Source organism: Pteropus vampyrus, unplaced genomic scaffold (genome assembly GCF_000151845.1).
Source record: "Pteropus vampyrus isolate Shadow unplaced genomic scaffold, Pvam_2.0 Scaffold592, whole genome shotgun sequence".
NCBI classification, from domain to species: domain Eukaryota; kingdom Metazoa; phylum Chordata; class Mammalia; order Chiroptera; family Pteropodidae; genus Pteropus; species Pteropus vampyrus.
The window spans coordinates 576,160-596,331 of record NW_011889373.1 but is presented as its reverse complement, the minus strand read 5'-3'; the positions used below and the strand labels follow the sequence as shown (position 1 = coordinate 596,331).

Here is a 20,172-nt window from a genome sequence, read left to right as displayed (position 1 = left end):
ATATATAAAGACAATAAAACAATCTACCTGTGGCCTATGTCATCCTCTACCACTCTGGCTCTGCTCTTCACTGTCTATATATCATTCATCTTGTGCAGTAAGGGCCAAGGGCCTTTCAAAGTGAGATTGCCTTCTGTAACTGGTACAGGGGGATTCCCTTTGACTCTGCTTTCAAACATTTCAATGCTGTCGCATCTCTGTTGTTATCTTACTTTACAGGATCATACTGAAATAGGTGGTATCAGAACTATCCTGAGACCTAGCCTATTGTATTGCCCTGGGTCACCCAGAGGGGACTACCCACTATAAACGAGGGAAATGGATCACTACCTCCTGACAAAAGAAACAGAATTTCCTTTTTCTTATTCAGGATTACAATAACTTACTAACTACATCTGGTTAGATAATAATGGGCTAAAGTGAAGAGGGTAGTGGAATCCCAGGTTGCTTCTGATAGAATCATCTCAATGTTTAGTAATTAGGAATTGGGTTTTTTCAAATGTCTTATATTAGAATTTTTTAATTATTTAGTGACAAAATGTTCCCCATTTTTTGAATCATAATTTACTAGTTAAGTTGTCTTAACTACCCTAAAGTGTACAGCTGTTTTTCAAAAGGGAAAATACCCTAAAGTCTACAGCTGTTTTTCAAAAGGGAAAATACCCTAAAGTCTACAGCTGTTTTTCAAAAGGGAAGACCAAATGGGAAGGAGGGAAATATCATACAATAATATTTGTTAAAATGGGACCCTATTGGGCTTCTTCCTAGATAGTAAAAGGAAATTGGCCTCTCTTCTCCCAACAATAATAGACTTAGGAAAATCCACTGAAATTGTGATTATACTAAAGATATATTAGAGCTGAAGACGAAATAGCCAACAAACATTCAAACTAAATAAAGAGTAAATAGAAAATTACTAAATATTGTCTCTATTTTTGTCTTAAAGTTATATGTTTGTTTGATTAAAGGAATTCAGAATTTCTGTCAGATCTGGATTATAGTGTCAGCTCCACCCGGTATTAAAGTGAAGACACTTCACCTCTCAGAGTGAACTGGGTTCTAATCTAGGCCCTGACTCTTACCAGCTGTGACTTTAGGCACAATGCTTAACCTTTCCTAGCCTTGGATTCACTATTTGCAAAACAGAACAAAAGTGATGATTACATGGGACTAACATATGTAAAGAACATAGCACCGTGCCTGGCATACAAGTGCTCAACAAATATTAGCCATTATTCATTTGTTAGGGAGGAGGTTAAGGAGACTAACAGGAAGGAATATGTGTCAGAATTGGTAGCTCATTAAAAGGGAGCTATTTTTAAAAATTATAATTTACAAATTTTCAGCTTCTAAAGAATTGTTGGTTCCCTAGGGCAAGGCCCCAGGCGACCACACCTTAGTCAATCAAATGTCTCATCACAGATCTTGTTCTTTTATATGAAGGTCCAGGGTATGCGAATGCCTTTTATGTAGTACTAATTCTGTCTAATCATAAATTAAACAATTAACCTTGGGAATAAGAGAATATGCCTAAATACAATTTATATTTATAGTAATTATTTTAGCTTTTATTCCAATATTAGCAATATGATATGAATATTGATTATCCTTCTCCCAAAACTGAGAACTGTTTACCCACCAAAATGATTATCCGAATTCAATGAGGTTAGGGCTTAGAGAGTGTACCTGTGTGGGTCCTACAGGAAGCCAACTCTGAGATAATCAGGATTACAAAAGGTTTGGGGGAGGGGACGAGAAGTAATATCTGTGGAATGAGAGAGGAAGCAGATTGGGCAGAGAAAACCTTGAGCCTGAGATCCTGACTTAACACTTTTGAAAGGAAAGTGGGGAGGAAGCAGGTCAGGGTAAATCTCAGACCAAAATGCAGATCTGATAAAGTCTCAGCCAATCTAAGAGGTAGCTTCAGAGTAAAGATTACTCCTTAAAGGAGTCTTACATTGGGTAGGACTACATTGGGCAGTGCCTTGCCCCACACAGTCAATTACTTGGTGAGGGCTTCCTGGGAAACATGCATTGCCCCACCCACACACCCAAAGTTGAAGTGCATTCTGAAGGTGATATAGCTGGAGGCTGCCACCTAACTTTACTCATTGCTGAACAACAGTTTCTTTCTTGAAGGAAAATCTGAGCAGTGCACCTGAGGCTGACAAAGAGAGTTATGATATCATATACATACCCCCAATATGTTTTATTACAATAAGAGTTTTTTCCTATTTTTTTATGCCTTACATAATTTAAAATTTTATAATTTATTTTTTGCTTGTTTATTTTTTAAATTTTAGTTTCAAATATATAGTACATTGGTTAGACATCTATATAATTAGTAAAATGATCCCCCCAATTGCTTCCTCCCTCCTCTGACCCTCCACCTAGCCAATGTATTAATGCTAATTGCAATCCTTATGTTGTGCTTCCCATCCCCGTGACCATCTATCAGCTACTAATTTGTACTTCTTTAACGCTTCACCCCATTCTCCCAGCCCTCCAAACACCCCTCCCCTCTGTCTATCACCAAATTGTTCACTATATTTGTGAGTCTGTTTTTGATTATTTCTTTTTATTCCTTAAATTCCACAAAGTGAAATCATATAGTGTTTATCTTTCTCTGTCTGACTTAAATACTTTCTAGGTTCATCAAAACAATATAATTTAAAGCTTTTATATCTTTTCTTGAATATATTACCAAATTCTTGAGTTGTTAATTTTAAATAAATTATAAATTGTAGTAAAGGATTTTACTATTTTTTAAGATACGTATATTTAAAAGTTGATTTACTTTACTTTTAGAGGCAATTAAGTTAATATTCATTCTTATGTTCCCAAATATAACAATAAAGTTGGCACTAAAAATACTGAGTTCTCTAACTATAAAATTTTACTCATATTTTGCATTAAATTAAAATTCATAATTTTGAAATCATATTTGTGTTATTGCAAGCACATGTTAGGCACAAAAATAGGATTCTCTTTAATTTTCAGATTCTTTGAGGATAAGCATTGTAACTCTTGCTAAGATGCTCTGTACTGCCCAGTTGTAATGAATGATGGATCACCTCATGTTTCTTGAATGTGACAAAAGATTATTTAAAATACACCTTTTACATCAGTGAGATATATAAAACATTCATTGAAATTGAAATATATTTTTTGCATATCTTTTTTTACTGAATTCAGGAAGATGATAGACTATGTTTTTTAATTACTCCGTGATATAAAGTTAGTTGTAATCAAAACAAGCCATGGACGTTAGAAATGAAGGCCATAATCTATTCATCATGATAGTAAACCAAAGGATATTCTCTCATGTATATTTTTACAAAGATATATGGATAGACAGACTGAGTTGTGTAGATATATACTGGAATTTCAAATCCACCTGAAGATATTTTAAAATATATAAATATTGGTTACCTCAATAATCTAAGGATTTAAATAAATTAATCTCCACATAAATGTCAGTCATAGTTATTATGTAACTAACTTTGGTATTCTGCAGCCAAAAATATGGATAGCAAAAAAGAAGTTCATTTATTTAACATCTAAATTTACTGCATTTTATCGAGTATTTTTCCAGCATTTTACTGTAAAAATTTTCAAACATACAAGAAAGTGGGAAGAATTGTAGTTGACACTCACCACCTAGATTCTATTAATGACACTTAATTTCACTTGCTTTATTATATTTATCTATCCAACTATCCATTTCTCTGTCCTTGCATCAGTCCAAATTATTTTTAATGCATTTGAAAGTACATTGTATATACATCAGTGTATTTTCCCTAAAATACACTAGAATCAATTGAGTTTGATATTGGGTCGTACTATTTTCTTTTGAGATAAAATTTCTATATAATGCAAATGTCTTGAATATACCACTCCAGTGGTTTCCACAAATGCACAAATCTGTACAACCAGAATCCAGAATGTTAATTTTACCTCATGAATTTATCTCATGCGCCCCTACCACTTCTCAATCTCAATACTCCACAGGAAAATAGTGTTCTCTTTTTTTTCTCACCATAGTTGACTTTTGCCTACTCTAGGAATTCATTTGAATAGAATCATACATAATCTTTCATGTAAGGCTTTCTTCATTTAGCATTTTTTTTCAGATTCATCCACATTGTTATTTGTTTCAGTGGTTCATTCCTTTTTATTGTTGAGTAATATCTCATTGTATGAAGATACCTCAGTTTATTATCTATTGTCTTACTGCCAGACACCTGTGTTTCTAATTTCAGCCTGATATGAACCTTCTTGTACTAGTCTTTTTTGTACATACTTGTTTTTATTTTTCTTGAGTAAATACTGATGAGGAAAATTGTTGGGTTATGGAGTAGGCATATGACTCATTTTGGAAAATACTTCCAGATTTTTCTCTGAAGTAGTTGTATAGGGTTTCACTCCCACCAACAATTTATGAATGTTCCAATGGCTCTATATCTTTGCTAACATTTGGTGGTGTCAGCTTTTTCAATTTTGGCCAAACTGGTGGGTGTGCTTTGTTAGCTAATTGTGGCTTTATTTTGCATTTATCTAATGACTAATGTTGGACACATCATCATGTGCTTATTGGATTTGTATCTCTTCCTTTGTACGGGTTATACTCAATTTTTTTGTTCATTTTTAAGTTCCTTTTTTTCTTTTTTTTGTTCAGTTCTAGAAATCTGTATGTATGCTCATATCAATATTTTTGCAAGATATATGTTTTGTAAAATTTCCAGCCTGAATATTGTTCACTAATTTTCTAAATGATATCTTTTGATGTACAAAAGTTTAAAACTTTTTATGAAGTTAATTTATGGTTATTGCTTTTTTTGTTGTGTTAGAAATCTTTGCCTATCCCCAAGTCACAATGATATTCTGAATTCACATAAAAGATTTATGGTTTTACTTTTTGCATTTAAGTTTATGTTCCATCTCAAATTAATTTTTGTTTATGCTAAGGGGCAAGAATGGAGTTTCATTTCTTTGCATATGAACACCTAACCAGGTGCAGGAACAACCTTCCAGCATTATTCATGGAAAAATCTTGTTCCCAGTGGATTGCCTTGTATACTTTGTCAAATATTAAATGACCATACAAGTGTGGGGACATTTCTGGGCTCTCTATTCAATTCTATTGATATTTTAATTGATCTTTATGCCATACTGTTTTGATTACTATGACATTACAGTAGGTCTTAAAAGTCAGTTATTGTAAGTCCTCTAACTTTTTCCTTTTCAAAATTGCTTTGGATAATCTAGATTCTTCCTTTGTATTTCCACATGCCTTTATTTTTCTATATGCATTTTGCTGTCAATTTGACTATTTTTTAAAAATCTGCTGGAATTGTGATTGGGAGTGTGTTGGTTCTAAAATCAAAATTGGGGAAACTAAATCTTAACATTTTGAGTTTTCCAATCCATGAACATGGTACATCTTTCCATTTAGTTAAGTCTTGCTTAATTTCAATTAGCACTGTTTTGTAGTTTATAATAAAGATATCTTGCATATTTTTGTCGAATTTTTCCTGCTTATTTTATACTTTCTGAAGTTATTGTTAATCAAATTGTTTTTAAATCTTATTTTCCAATTGTGAACTAGCATATAAAACATAATTGACTTTTTATTATTTAATTTCCAAATATACGAATTTTATCTAGATATATGTATTCTTAATTTAATTTCATCGTAGTCAGACCACATACTCTGTATGATTTCAATTCTTTTAAGTTTATTGACCATGTTTTTATGGCCTATCATATGATCTCTCATGCTATTTTATGTTTACCAAGATTTTTTGAGAAGATACAAAGGAAATATAAAAATTAAACCCTTCTTTCTTGCAGTTTACCAACCACATAGGAGTTAAAAATGTAAACACATGGAGCAATATGAGAAAGTCAGAATAAACTAAAATTATATCATCAGTATAGATTAAACGCATATATGATGAAAAGTCCTAAAAGAAAGGGTTTGTCAGAGTAGGGGTTTGATCAGGGGTGTACACCTAAACTCTTTCTGGACAGAAATGTTTGAACCAATTCTTGAAAGAGGTGTTGGGCATAAACTATCAGATTGGAAGTTGGAGAACTAATAAGTAAAATGATCGTTAACACAAGGGATTAAAAATAACCTGGCAAGTCATGAGCAGAAGACAGCATGGAATTTTCTTATTTCTTTTTTTTCCCCTGAGAATTTTTCTTGATTTGGTATTTGTCAGACATTGTGATTAATGTTAGAGCTACAGTGTCCCTCTCTTCAAAGAGATCTCAGTGAAGAGGAAGAGTCAGCAATAAATTCATTAAGGCATAAGCCTTAAGAATAAGGATGATGCAAGTACTAGGATTGCAAGGGGAGTGGCAATAACTAATTTATTTTGCATGGAGTGGTACTAGGAAGACCTTACACAGTGGGTGTCTTTTGAGCTCGTCTTTAAGAATGTTTCTGCTATACAGAGAGAAAAGAAAAGCCCCAGCAGCATGAAAGTATAAGGCAAATATAGAAAGTAGCTTAGGATATATATGATAGATAGGGGAATGAGTTTACAAAGATGCATTAGAGCCAGATAATTAGAATATTTTTGCTTAAGGAGTTTGTATTTTATGTTAAAGTGGATTAGAGTCATAAAATATTTTTAATAAATACAATGGTTTGATCATATTTGTGTTTATAAAGATATCTGGCAGAATTGAGAAGGGTGGATTGGAATTGAGAGAAACTAAAGACAGGGAAATTAGTTGAGAGATCATGTTATAGATCAGGTGATTGATGATGAATCTGAAGTGAGGCAGGAAAGAGGAATTAACATGTAAGACATGTACAAGGTAGAATGATTCAACAATTGAGGATAGAGAAGAAGTCATGAGTGACTACCATGTCTAATGTGTGTTATAGGGCTGCATAATGGTTTCATTCAGAAAGAAGGAAAATGCAGGAGGAAAGGCACAGTTTGGAAGAAAAATTGAGTTTCCTCTCTTACAAACTGAGGAGGAATGATCCATTAGTCAGTCGTAACTATAGATATGAAGATTAGGAGAAGGGCGAGGACTAGAGATTTGATTTGCAGGTCATTAATATTTACTTAACATCAGTGAGACAGAGAACTTAATCTACCCCCAACTGGTATGTCTTAGGAAGACTGGACTATTGAATGAGGATTAGGCTAAGGTAACTTGTGAGGCACCTTCTGGGCCTTTGAGTAACTATTAAGAGGAAGGAAAAGTGTAAGAATATGGGATAACTAGGAGATGAGGTGCTAATGAAGTAGACATTTGGAATACAAACTGACAGTTTGGTTCTTAAATTTGCCTTATTTCTTAAACAAGAGACATAGTGTAAAAAAGTAATTGGAGGAAAATTAAGCTCATATTATGTATTAATTAGAACATTTTTGGGTTTATGCTAGAGAAAACAATATTAGTTAGCTCCAGTCAAATAAGACTTTTTAACAATGCAATGGTACCTCACAGAAGCCCTGGGAAAGAATGCTACTGTTACCAGGAGACAGATTGAGTATTTAGGCTCAGCTCTGCTTTGTCTACCTCTTTTCTCTTTCTGTCTCTTCTCTCTCTTCCATCCCCCTCAGACTTGTTTTATTCTTACTTCTCCTGATACCATAGCTCCTAAGTTGATATGTTATAGGCCCAGACACCCAGTGTTACCACTTCCCTCTTCCCATTCTAAATCTCCAGGGAAATTCTCCGATTGGCCCAACATGGATAAGTGTCTCCATCCAGATCTAATCAACAGTGTGTGTTTGTGTGTGTTTAGAGGTTCAATGGACTTTAGATCAATTTAATAATATATGGGGGTGGTATCCAGGCATCGGTATTTTTTTTTTACAAGTGCTCCAGTTTGGGAACGAATGTCTTACACTCTGTCGTTTTTATGAAAATAAAGACTGTGGAGAGGATAATAATGCCCATGAGCTAATATCCAGAATCTGTGGAAGTATTATATGACATAGTAAAAGGGATTAAAGTTACAGATAGAATTAAGGTTGCTAATCAGCTGACCTTAAAATAAAGAGATTGTGTTTGGATTATCTGGATGGGCTCAAGGTAATCACGAGGATCCTTAAATATGATAGAGGTAGGCAGAATTGTCAGTGTATTAGAATTTAATGTCATTACTGGCTTTGAAGATGGAAGGTGGCAATGAACCAAGGAAAGTGGCTGGCGTCTAGAATGTGGAATAGTCCAGAAAAAAGATTCTCCCTTAGAGCTTTCATAAAGGAACTCAACTCTGCTGACACCTTGATTTTATGACCCCTTTTAGATTTCTGACCTCTAGAGCTATAATAATTTGTATTGTATTAAGCCATTAAGTTTGTGGTAATTTTTTTTTTTTACAGCAGCCACAGGAAAGCAATACAGAAACATTATTAAGACTGGTTAATACTTGAATGTGTGTGTGTGTGTGTGTGTGTGTGTGTGTGTGAGAGAGAGAGAGAGAGAGAGAGAGAGAGAGAGAGAGAGAGAGAGAAAATGACAATTCTAAGGCTATATTCCTTAAATACAATTGTTCCATGGTGAATGTTTTGTTGTCTGTCCAGCTCTTTTCTCTTGAAAAAGCATCCCCCCCTCTACCCTCTGTTCTCATTATTTAGAAATTTTCTCTTCATTTTTTCTCCAACTACGTGGTTCCACTGGGGGTATCATTCTTACGCCACACATGCACTTTCTCTCCAAGAATGGTTACATTACTCAGTTTCATCCAATTGTGCTCTTTATCTGATATTATAGAAATTGGAACTGAGAGGAGAGGCACATTCTGTGTGGTAACAACTTGGTAAGTGTGAGCCCATAAATTGTCAGAGGCCATGTTCTAAGTCTACAAAACATGACTTTCAGAGGTTCTGAAAGAATTCTGACCCTGTCTGAGAGAGGCAGGGTTGAGAGGCTAACCTGGAATCTGAAGCATTTTGGTTGCTGGTTCCATCTATTCCTAAGGCCAATCATAGATTTAGCCTTTGGCAACTTGGGTTACACAATAACTTTCTCTTTTTGCTTAAGCCACTTCATTTTACTTTGGGTCACTTCAAACAAAATATCCTGACAAACTCAGACATAAAATAAGAAAATAAACCCAGTAATCAAATGAAAGTTAACAAACATATATACACAACTATTTAGGATGCAAAAATTATCTTTATTAACCCAGTTTTTTTTTTTTTAGCACCTTCTGTATGTGAAACAATTTGAAAACAAATGAATAAGACAAGGTCCTACTTCCTGGCACTTACAGATTCACTCATCATCCTCCAGCGTCTGTGTCTACATTTACCAATATACATTCCTTCTTGCAATTTGTCCTCACTATAATCCCCCTATGCTTATTTGACAAATGTGAAATAGAAAAGAGTTCAGGAAAGCCTGGTTTCCAAAATATACAAATGGAAGAACCGCAGAGGTTAATGGGAAGAAGTTTTGGATATTCAGCTCCCTTAGGACAATTACCAGGCCCTCCCCAAAAATGCTCCTTTAACAGTCAAAATACTTGCAGGGAAGGACTCTTGGTATGGCCCTCCGGCAATTCTTTTATTCTTAATAAGCTAAATGTTTCTCAATTCCATCATAACTAAAGTAAAAAAGAATAATAAAGGAAAAATAATTTGGAATAAATCACTTTAGGCCCACAGGCCACTTTACTTTGGATTTACCCAGGCGTGTTTCTTTTAATAGCTGATCTGAAGGCATGTGAGATCCCACAGCTGACCAGATTCTAAACAGAAAATCATAGAACTTAAAACTAAGCATGCATGCAGCATGGAATAATAATCAAGTTAGGCTTCTTCAAATGCTAAATGTCAGAAAACCTGAAACCATTAGGGCAAAATCCACACAACAACACAGACTGAATATTCTGTTTCTCAGAGGGGCTTTTAGAAGGCTCAAATTCTAAGGTGGCTACCTAAAAAAGCAGGGTCAAAGATGAGTCTAATTTGACAACCTGTGTTCTTCCCAAGATATTCGGATGTTTTCTGAAGCCTATTTTAAAGGAAAAAAAAAACCAGATTGTTGTCACCAAAAGTCCAGGAACAGCAGCTATAGAGCTTGTTCTCAGAGAAAGGGCTAAATTATAATCTTGGGCAATGACTGGAAAGTCACCAACCACGTTCTGGGCTCGCATACAGAAAAGAAACAGGTTAACTAGGATGTCCTGTGAGTAAAAAATCTCCATGCCTCTCACCTCTGGAGGAATGAGGACTGCGCGCCGTAATAACAAATGCCATGGAGTGGGTGGGGGTGGGTGGGTAAGCAGTGGGGAGATAGGCATGCAAAAGAATGAAGGGCTGGCGAGGATCCAGAGTGGCTCCAAGGAAAGGCATGGTGGCCCTGGGGGCTGGCTAGCTTGGTTTGCCAAACCAGGCTTTCTGGAGGGTGACTGTGGGGGTGCACCGAGAGGCCTCGAGGAGTTCTCCGCTAGGGTTATAAACAGACCTCGAGAGTGGAGAGCTCCAGCAGAGAGAGTCCTGAGCGCTTGGTCTTCCGGACCGAGGCGGTGAAAGCCCCGCCCCTCTGTTTCCCACCCCGCCTGGCCCCGCCCCTCCTTTCTGAGCCTAGTCGCTTCCCACCGCCCTGCCCATTCGCTCTTGGCTTCGGGCTCCAACTGGGCTTGGCGGCATTGAAAGAGCGCAGGCGCAGCTGGCGGCTCGCAGTGCGCGGAGTAGCGGCGCGGGTGCTCGGTGAGTAAGGTGGCTGCGCAGGGCTAGCTGTTGAGGAACAAGGTTTCCGCCGAGCCTCCCGGGAGGACTCGGGGTGTGTGCGGGTAACTTGTCGGAGGAGCCTTCAGTCCCGTAAGGAGAAATCCGCCAGGGAGGGCGACAGCGGGGCCGCGCTGCCTAACAGTGTCCGACCCCCTGCCGCGTGGGGAGCGGAGTGCGTGGTGGCGTTAGCGGGTGAGGGTATGCGTGAGAGAAAAATTGAAGGGAAGGGCTAGTGAGGCTGGAAGTCCTTACTCAGGCTTGGCAGAACCCGGCGGCTCGCCAACGGCGTTGGAGGGTGTCCCAGCTTCAAGTTCAGTACCCTCCGCCTGGTGCCCCTAAGTGGCGTCCCGGGCCATCCCTTCCCCCGCAGAGTTGCCAGGAACGTTTTTTGTCGCGGGCAAAGGATTTGGGGCATACGGGCTGTCGCCCTAGGCTAGTGCCAAGATGGGCGTGATGTTCGTGTGACTTTCCTTCACCCGGCCCCGGAGAATGTGTCCGTCTTCTGGTCCATTGTGCTCATGGACATTTTAACAAAGGCTATGACTGTTTTCTAGGCAGCGGCGGGTGGCAGCTGTGGCAGGTCGGTGGATGGGGTGTCGTACGAGGTCCTGGTGTGTCCTGGGGGGCGGGGGAGCGGGTGGGGACAGGCGTGAGGGAAAGTGAAAGGATGACAACAACCTTGCCTCAGTTTTTTCCTTCTTCCTGGTCCACTGATTTTGATCAGTGGTAGGAACAAGCTTGAGAGATATGATTGGATATTAATTAGTGTGTGTGTGTATGTATGTTCAGATCCTGGCTGCAGCTGTTGGTTTTGTAATTGGGCTGTTGATGTATTTAAGTATCCCTTCTGGAGAAATGTGAAAATAATGGTATTTAAGAGAAAATACTTGAAGTAAAGGGTGAACAGGTGGAGTGTCAAAATTTAGAGCTAAATTAACGTCTTGTGATAGTCATAGTATAAAGGAAGCCAGAATTTGAAGGATGTGAAGGTGCTCCAGTTAGGGTAAGTGAAAAGTTGATTAGGATGCTGTTGATTGTTTCAGCCAAGAGTGGATTATTGGAGAGGGTGGCGGCGGCGGCGGTGGTGGTGTGTATGTGTGTGTGTGTGTGTGTTTGTGTTTGCTGCTGCCAAGTTCTTGGGTAGACTCACTTTAGAACCCTTAAAAATGCTACTGGGAACAGGACAAGCAGAGACTCATGGACATGGACTATAGATTAGTGGTTACCAGAGGACAGGGGGTGGGGGAGGAAGGGAGAAGTAGACGGGGTGAAGGGGGTCGAATATAGAGGGGTAGGGGGAGGGTGAAGTGGGTAAAGGGGATCAAATGTATGATAGCTGAACGAAACTGGACTTTGGGTGGTAAACACACAATAGAATATGCAGATGTCAAATGATAATGTACACCTGAAAATTATATAATTGTATTAACCAATGTTACCCCAATAAACTTAATTTTTAAAAATATAAAAAAATAATATTGGGAATATAAAATGCTAGGGCAAATACTGTACTATTGAATAAGGTTCCAAGGCTTTCGTTTTCAAACTTACGATCTTTATGAAAAGTAATATGTGTTCTCAAGCATGGATGTTGGTATTTTTACTCATTTGTTTACCTTGATAGGACAAAAATTGAATTTCTTCCTCCTTTACCCCTTTCCTTTGATTGTGAACCATGTTTTATAAACATTTACTTTCAAATCTGAAGTGTATTTAAAGGCACAACCCCCCCCCAACCCAAGCATGAAGTGAACAGGATTTCTTCTTGTGTTATTGTCATTTTGCTCTTTCTTTTCCTGTTATTTTAAATTAAATACCTTGATCATTACCAAGTTTAGGGAGGAAGTGTTAAGGACTTCTTTACACTTTTCCAGTGCCTAGTCAACTCCTGTTCATCCTTTCAGACTCGGCCTGATTCATTTCTTGGAAAAATTTGCCAACTCCCCTAGAAAGAGTTAATCACTCCCTTTTCTGTTAAACTGATGCCACTGGCCTTATTTCTGTCATGCTACTAGAACCTTAGTCTTCTGTGTTACACCAATACCTAAGGCTGTTGGGTATGCACTAAGTGCCTAATAAATGCATTTAAATAGAGGTTAAAAATACTGTTAGAAAGATAATTCATATCATGTAAAGTTCATGGGATAATAGAATAAATTCATAATGCTGAAATTATATTTAATATTTAAGCATTATTTGGAATGTGGATAAGAAATAAGTATGGAAATATGTTCCTGTGTATTATTAGTATGTGCTTTATCCTAAAAGAGGTGCAAAATCTTCGCAGATATTGGCAAAATAGGCATTAGAAAAAGATCAACTTCAGATATTTAAACTAGTGAAAAGTTAACATGAAAAAGAATAATCATTTGTAGAAAGACACAAATAGGTTGCTGTTGGAATTTAGGAGTTTGCAAGTGAATTAAGTGGGGCAGACAGTATCCTCTGAAGGCTAATATAATATAACTAAAGAAACTGTAACCTATTAGACCAATTAGAGAGACTAATCAGTTGTATTACAGTCCTTCTAAATCTTAAGGTGGTTTGAGCATTTGGCTAATGAGTCTCTTCATGTTATAGAGCCCTTGATAGGCTTGGCCTGACTATTTTTGCCAGACTGTCTTTGACATCTCTCTTAACTCCACCATGATCACTGGCCTTCCTGTTACCTCTGGCTCATAACAGGAATTATCTTGCTCCTTACCACTCACGCTCATCACTCCCACATCTACCTTTCACCCCCGAATGGATTCATTCATTGGAGAGAATATCATAAGCAAATGATCACTCAGTTTATAAGTGAATAGAATTGATACTTTAGTTTAAAAATTAGTCCAGGTTTCTATGCCAACAAAGCAGAGAACCTATCCTGGCTATTAGTAACTTCTATTTTTTTTATCCCCTCCTCACTTAATTTATTCCCTCTCCACCTAAATGTAAAAGCACTTTTATTTCATGTCACTTTTTAAAAAATGTGTTATATTTTTATTTTTTAATTAAAGTTGACATACAATATTATATTAGTTTTAAGTGTACAACATAGTGATTAGACATTCATATAACTTAAGAAGTGATCACCCTGATAAATCCAGTACCCATCTGACACCATACATAGTTTTTACAATACTACTGACTGTACTCCCCATGATGTGATACACATCCTCATGGCTGTTTTGTAACTACCAATTTGTACATCTTAATCCCCTCCCCTTTCCCCCTCCCCAATCTGGAAACAATCAAAGTACTCTTTGTATCTGTGAGCTCGTTTCTGTTTTGTTTGTTTATACCATTCTCTAGATTCCACATATAAGTGAAATCATATGACATTTGTCTTTCTCTGTCTGACTTACTCCATTCAACACAATACCCTCTAGGTCCATCCATGTCGTTGCAGATGGCAAGATTTCTTTTTTTTTTTTATAGATGAATAATATTCCATTGTATATATGTACCACCTCTCCCTTATCCATTCATCCACCGATGGACACCCAGGTTGCCTCCATTGCAGCATATTGTAAATAATGCTGCAGTGAACATATGGATGCATATTTTTTCGAATTAGTCTTTTGGGTTTCTTCAGATAAATACCCAGAAGTAAGATAACTGGGTCCTTTTTCGTCTCTTGTTATAGCCTTTGTTTTAAAGTCTATGGATTACCACCCCAACTTTTTTATTTTCATTTCCATTTTCATGAAATACCTTTTTCTATCCCTTTATTTTCAGTATGTGAGTCTTTTGATCCGTAGTGAGTCTCTTGTAGGCAGCCTGTGTAAGGGTCTTTTTTTCTTATTCATTTAGTCACCCTATCTTTTGATTAAATCATTCAACCCATTCATATTCAAAGCAACTTTTTTTTATTAGTAGTATTTATGCTTATAGCACCTGGTCTTCATAGATGGTCTCCCATCCAAGTACTAACCAGGCCTGACCCTGCTTATCTTCCGAGATCAGACATCGGGCTTGTTCATGGTGGCATGGCCATAGACCATGGACCGTGGCTCCACTGGGGTACAAACCCAGGATCTTCTGTGTGTAAAGCAGACTTGCTAACCGCTACACTATGGAACCACGTCCTCAAAGCAATTTTTGATATATATGTAGTTACTGCCATTTTGTCCATATTTTTTATCTTTTTTATTTTCTTCTTCCTCTTAAAGAAGTCCCTCTAACATTATTTTGTAATATTGGTTTGGTAGTGATGAACTCCTTTAGCTTTTTCTTGTCTGGGAAGCTCTTAATCTGTCCTTGGATTCTAAATGATAGCTTTGCTGGGTAGAGTAATCTTGGTTGTAGGTCCTCACTTTTCAGCACTTTGATTGTAGGTCCTCGCTTTTTCAGTTTGTGCCAATTCCTTCTGGCCTGCAAAATTCTTGTCGAGAAATCGGCTGACAGTCTTATGGGGAGCTCCCTTGTAGGTAATAGAGGCTTTTCTCTTGTTGCTTTTAAGATTCTCTTTGTCTTTAACTTTTGGCACTTTAATTATGATGTGTCTTGATGTGGGTCATCTTGTTTGGGACTCTGCACTTCCTAGGCCTGCATGTGTATTTCCTTCGCCAGGTTAGGAAAGTTTTTCATCATTATTTCTTCAAATAGGTTTTCAATTCCTTGCTCTATCTCTGCTCATTCTGGTACCCCTATAGTGCAAATGTTGGTACACTTGATGTTGTCCCTGAGGCCCCTTAAACTATCCTCATTTTTTTTATTCTTTTTTTCTTATTGTTCTGATTGGGTGTTTTCTGCTACCTTATGTTCCAAATTGCTGATTTGATTCTCTGCTTCATCTAATCTACTGTCGATTTCCTCTAATGCATTCTTTATTTCAGTTATTGCATTCTTCACTTGTAACTGGCTCTTTTTTGTGTTCTATCTTCATTTTTATGTTTTCCATCTCTTTTTTAAAGTTCTCAGTGAGTTCATCTACTCTTCTCTTAACGTTCATTGAACATATTTATAAGCAGCGTTTTGAACTCTGCATCTGATGGATTGCCTGTCTCTATTTTGTTTAGTTCTTTGTCAGGAGCTTTGTTCTGTTCTTTCATTTGGGATATGTTTCTTCGTCTCCCCATTTTGGCTGCCTTGTGTCTGTTTCTATGTATTAAGTAGGGCTGCTATATCTCCCAGTCTTAGTAGTGTGACCTTACTTACGTAGTAGGCGTCTTATGGGGACCAGTGGTGCAGTCTCCCTGGTCAGCTAAGCTGGGTTCTCCAGGTGTGTCCCTTGTGTGGATTGTGTGTGCCCTCCTGTTGTATTCGAGTCTTCTTTGCTGTTTTCGTTTTATTGGGAGGTATTGACTCTCAGGCTGATTGGTTGTGAGGACTGATCGTGAATACAGTGGGGGAACTGTTGTGCAGGGACTCACCTTTGGAGCAGGATTTGCTTTAGCAGGGCTCTGGTGCCTGCCCTGTCTGCCCTTTGGGTATATCCTTTGTGGACGTTGATGTGTGGTGCTCTGGTGTGGTCTGAAGCTGGCCACTACTAGGTGTGTTAGTTCTGGGACCTCTTGAGAGGGTCTCTGTTGCAGGCCAAAGTCAACTGTTGCCTTCCCAGAGCCACTTGGTGTGAGTGACAAAGTGATCTTCAGATGGTTGCCACTTGTGCTGGGCTTGGAGGTGCCTGGGAGAGGCCAGCTGCCACTAGCGCTGGGCTTAGGGATACTTAGTAAGAGTTATGGGGCACACCAAAGCCAGATGCTGCATGTTTGGGTTTTGTGAACCTTTGAGAGATTTTAGGAAAGTCTGCAGCATGAGCCAAGACAGGCCGTTTGTATGGAAAATACACTGGAAGTGTCTTGCATGGGCCCACATGTTGGATGGGATCTCAGGGAATCACCAGTGAGGACAACCTTTGTTACCCAGGTTAATGGAGGCTCAGATATGGCAACTGCCTGAGTCTGCATGCTGGGTTGGGAGAGGACTCAACGAAGGAACAATGGCTTCCGCCAGCACTTCTGCCTGGGACAAAGCTGTTCCTCCAGCTCTCTCCCTGAAGCCAGATGATTCAGTTTCTCTCCGTGTTTTCCTAGCACCTTTCACACTGCTGTCTCAGAGTTGTAGCTCAGAGTGAGTGAGTCCTGCACAGGCCCTTTAAGAGGAACTCCTGGGACTCCAGCAGCCCTCCATCTCACTCAGCCTCAGTTTCCAGTGGTTTTCACAGCCAGAAATTGTGGAGATTTCTCAGCACTAGTGCTCCAGGCTGGGTATCCCAGTGTAAGTTTGGGACACCTCGCTCCTCCAGGGTGACCTCCACAGCTAGATATCCCTCCTGATTTTCAACCACCACAAATGGGTGTGGGGGCAGCCATTTTCATGTCTCCATCCCTCCTATCAGTCTTGATGTGGCTTCTTCTGTGTATTCTTAGTTACAGGACTTCTGCTCAGCTAGCTAGACTTCAGGCAATTCTCATTGATAGTAGTTCTGTAGCTTAGTTGTAATTTGCATATGGTCATGAGAGGAGGCCAGCACAGTATTTACCTACTTCACCATCTTGACAGGAACTCTCTCTCTTCATGTCACCTTTTAAAAACGTTCTATATTCTCTGTGGTTTTTAGACTCACTGGAAAAATAATCCAAACCACTGTGATTATAACTTCCTTCTTAAAACTTTCCTCACCTAGACTTCCGTATTTCTGGATGTTTGTCTACTTCTTTGACCAACCTCAGTCATTTCCACTGAATTGTCTTAGGGTTCTGTCCAAGATTTTCTTTCCCACTCTGTCTATGCAGGAAACAATAATATATTGGTTAAGGGCATGGAATTTTTTCTCTTGGTGTCAGTTTCTTTATCTGTAAAATGAGAATTATAATACCTGATAAATGAGATCAGTTATATTAACAGCTTGTCATAATATCTAGTACGTATTGCCCTAAAATAGTAACTATTTTTATTTGTAATTGCTGTTTCTTATGAGAAATAATTTCAGCAGCAATTAACTTCAAAATGTGTGGATGTATTGACATCTACCCCGTTTGAGTTCCTGTCCTGTATTTATAGATTCTTCCAATACATCTTCAACAAGTGTCTTAGCATAGTGGTTTCCAAACATCAACGTGCACAATGATCATGAGAATTCACAGATCTCTGGGTCCTACCCCCAGGGATTCTGATGTCTGGGTTAGAGCCTGAGAATTTTCATTTCTAACGAGTTTCCAAATGATAGTAATGCTGCTGGCCCTTGGGTCACACTGAGTGGCACTGATCTAGATGGCATTGTGTTGCTGCAGATTCGCGGTTCCAAAATAAGGGGTATGAGAATCAGCAGTTGGAAGAAAATGTGAGGAGCCATAGGGAACTGTGACATAGCTATTTATTCTAGCAAAGACATGGCACTGCCTCACATGGTGGCAGCGCCTTTTTATATACAGGTTAAACAATAGTGGCACACTGCCAGGTAATGGAAGCCCGCCCATGTGTATGGGGCACATGGTTACATAAAGGAAGAAGTGCTGAGTTACTTCCGCTGGGAAGTTAGCTACAGATGTCAGGAGGGAGCCTGACTACGGCTATCTTTCTTTCTCTGCACAGACTTTCAGACAGGTTGGCAGGGAGGGAGGGAGAGGAGACCAAAAGACCAAAAAGTTATTGAAGTTAAGAGTGTGCTTGAAGCTGGTTGTATCAGATATCATGTAAAGTTTGGAAAGGATAGATAACACAGTTGAATTTGGTGACCAAGAGCCTTTTTGTTTGTTTTTGGTGTGTGTCAGGTAGAGGGTTGATTTAATTGTATGCCTCAGCTGGTGGAATATTATCATTATGACCAAAAAAAACATGTGACAGGTATTTGAGGTAATGGTTATTATCTGGGGTGTTCATTAGACTCTTAGGGAGCTGTTTTCACCAACACACTTATATTTAGTGTCCCTCTTGCCAATATAAACCCATCAAACCAAAATTTCAGTGTGAAAATGGCATGAACAAATTCCAGGAGATTTTCATGGGTACCCTGGTTAAGAACCACTTCTTAGAGCAATGGTGGTCAGGATTTGGAAGCAGAAAAAAGAAACTAATTTGTGTCTTCTCTCCTTTTTTCTTAGCCTGGCTAGAGGTTTATCGATTTTACAGATCTTTTCAAAGAATCAGGTTTTGATTTTATTAATTTTTCTCTATTAATTTTAACTTCATTGTTTTTAATTTCATTGTTATCTGTTCTAATTTTTATTTCTTTTGATTATTTTGAATTAAATTTGCTCTTCTAGTTTTCTAAGGTGAAAGTTCAGGTTGTTGATCTTTAGATCTTCTTTTCTAATATATGCATTCAATGCTATAAATTTCCATCTAAGCACTGTTTTCACTTCATCCCTTAGTATTTGATAAGTAGTATTTTCATTTAGTTCAAAATATTTAGAAATTTCTTTTCAAAGTTCTTTGTTATTTAGGAGTTTAGTCCCCTTGTGTTTTGGGATTCTCCAGTTATCTTACTGATAATGATTTCTAGTTTAATTCTGTTGTGGTCTGAGAGTAGACATTATATGATTTCTGTTCTTTTTATTTTATTAAGGTGTATTTGATGTTCCAGAATGTGGTCTATCTTTGTGCGTATTCCATTGTTGGATGAAATAATCTATAGATATCAATTATATCCAGTTGACTGATGCTGCTGTTGAGTTCTATGTATTTACTGAATATATGCCTGCTGGATCTGTCCATTTCTGTCCATTTCAAGAGCGGTGTTAAAGTCTGTAATTAGGGGATTCATCTATTTCTTCTTTCAGTTCGATCAGTCTTTGCCTTATATATTTTGATACTTTGCTCTTATATGCATACATATTAAGGATTGTTATGTCTTCTTGGAAAGTTGACTCCTTTATCATTAGGTGTTGACCATCTTTATCCCTGGTAACTTTCCTTGACCTGAAGTCTGCTCTGTCTGAAATTAATATAGCTATTCCTGCTTTCTCTTGATTAATTGTTAGCATGGTATGTCTTTCTCCATCCTTTTACTTTTAATCCATATGTGTCTATATTTAAAATCATTTTCTTGTAGATAACATATAATTGGGTTTTGTTTTTCATCCACTCTGACAATATCTGTCTTTGATATATTTAGACCATTAAAAGGGATTATTGATATAGTTGGATTAATATCTATCATATTTGTTTACTGTTTTCTATTTGTCATCCTTGTTCTTTGTTCCTGTTTTTGTCTTCCACATTTTTTTCTGCCTTTTGTGGTTTTAACTGAACATTTTATAACATTCCATTTCTCATTTCTTAGCATATCAATTATGCTTTTTAAAACTTTTTTAATGATTGCCCTAGTGTTCACAAAATATATACTTCTGACTAATCAAATTCCACTTTGAAATAATGCTGTCCCACTTGGTGGGTAATGCAGGTATCTTATAATAATACAATATTTCAAATTCCTCCTTCCCATTCCTTATATCATTATTATCACTCATTTCACTTATACATCAGCATATATATATACATATATATATACATACACACACACACA

The 20,172-nt window shown here is 37.8% G+C and overlaps 1 protein-coding gene and 1 pseudogene across 3 annotated transcripts in view; one reads left to right on the top strand and one right to left on the bottom strand.

The window, feature by feature from the left end:
• The first annotated feature begins 10,592 nt into the window (after positions 1 to 10,592).
• The window catches only part of PRRG1 (proline rich and Gla domain 1), an 86,571-nt gene continuing 76,991 nt past the window's right edge, over positions 10,593 to 20,172 (top strand). Inside the window, exon 1 of one of the 3 annotated variants that reach the window (XM_011384565.2) lies at positions 10,593 to 10,694. The gene's annotated coding sequence lies outside the window, so the exon portion shown is untranslated. Of the gene's footprint in view, positions 10,806 to 20,172 lie in introns of all 3 variants that reach the window. The other 2 variants (XM_011384567.2, XM_023525664.1) reach the window with 2 other exon arrangements.
• Positions 14,586 to 14,701, bottom strand: LOC111733626 (annotated as a pseudogene).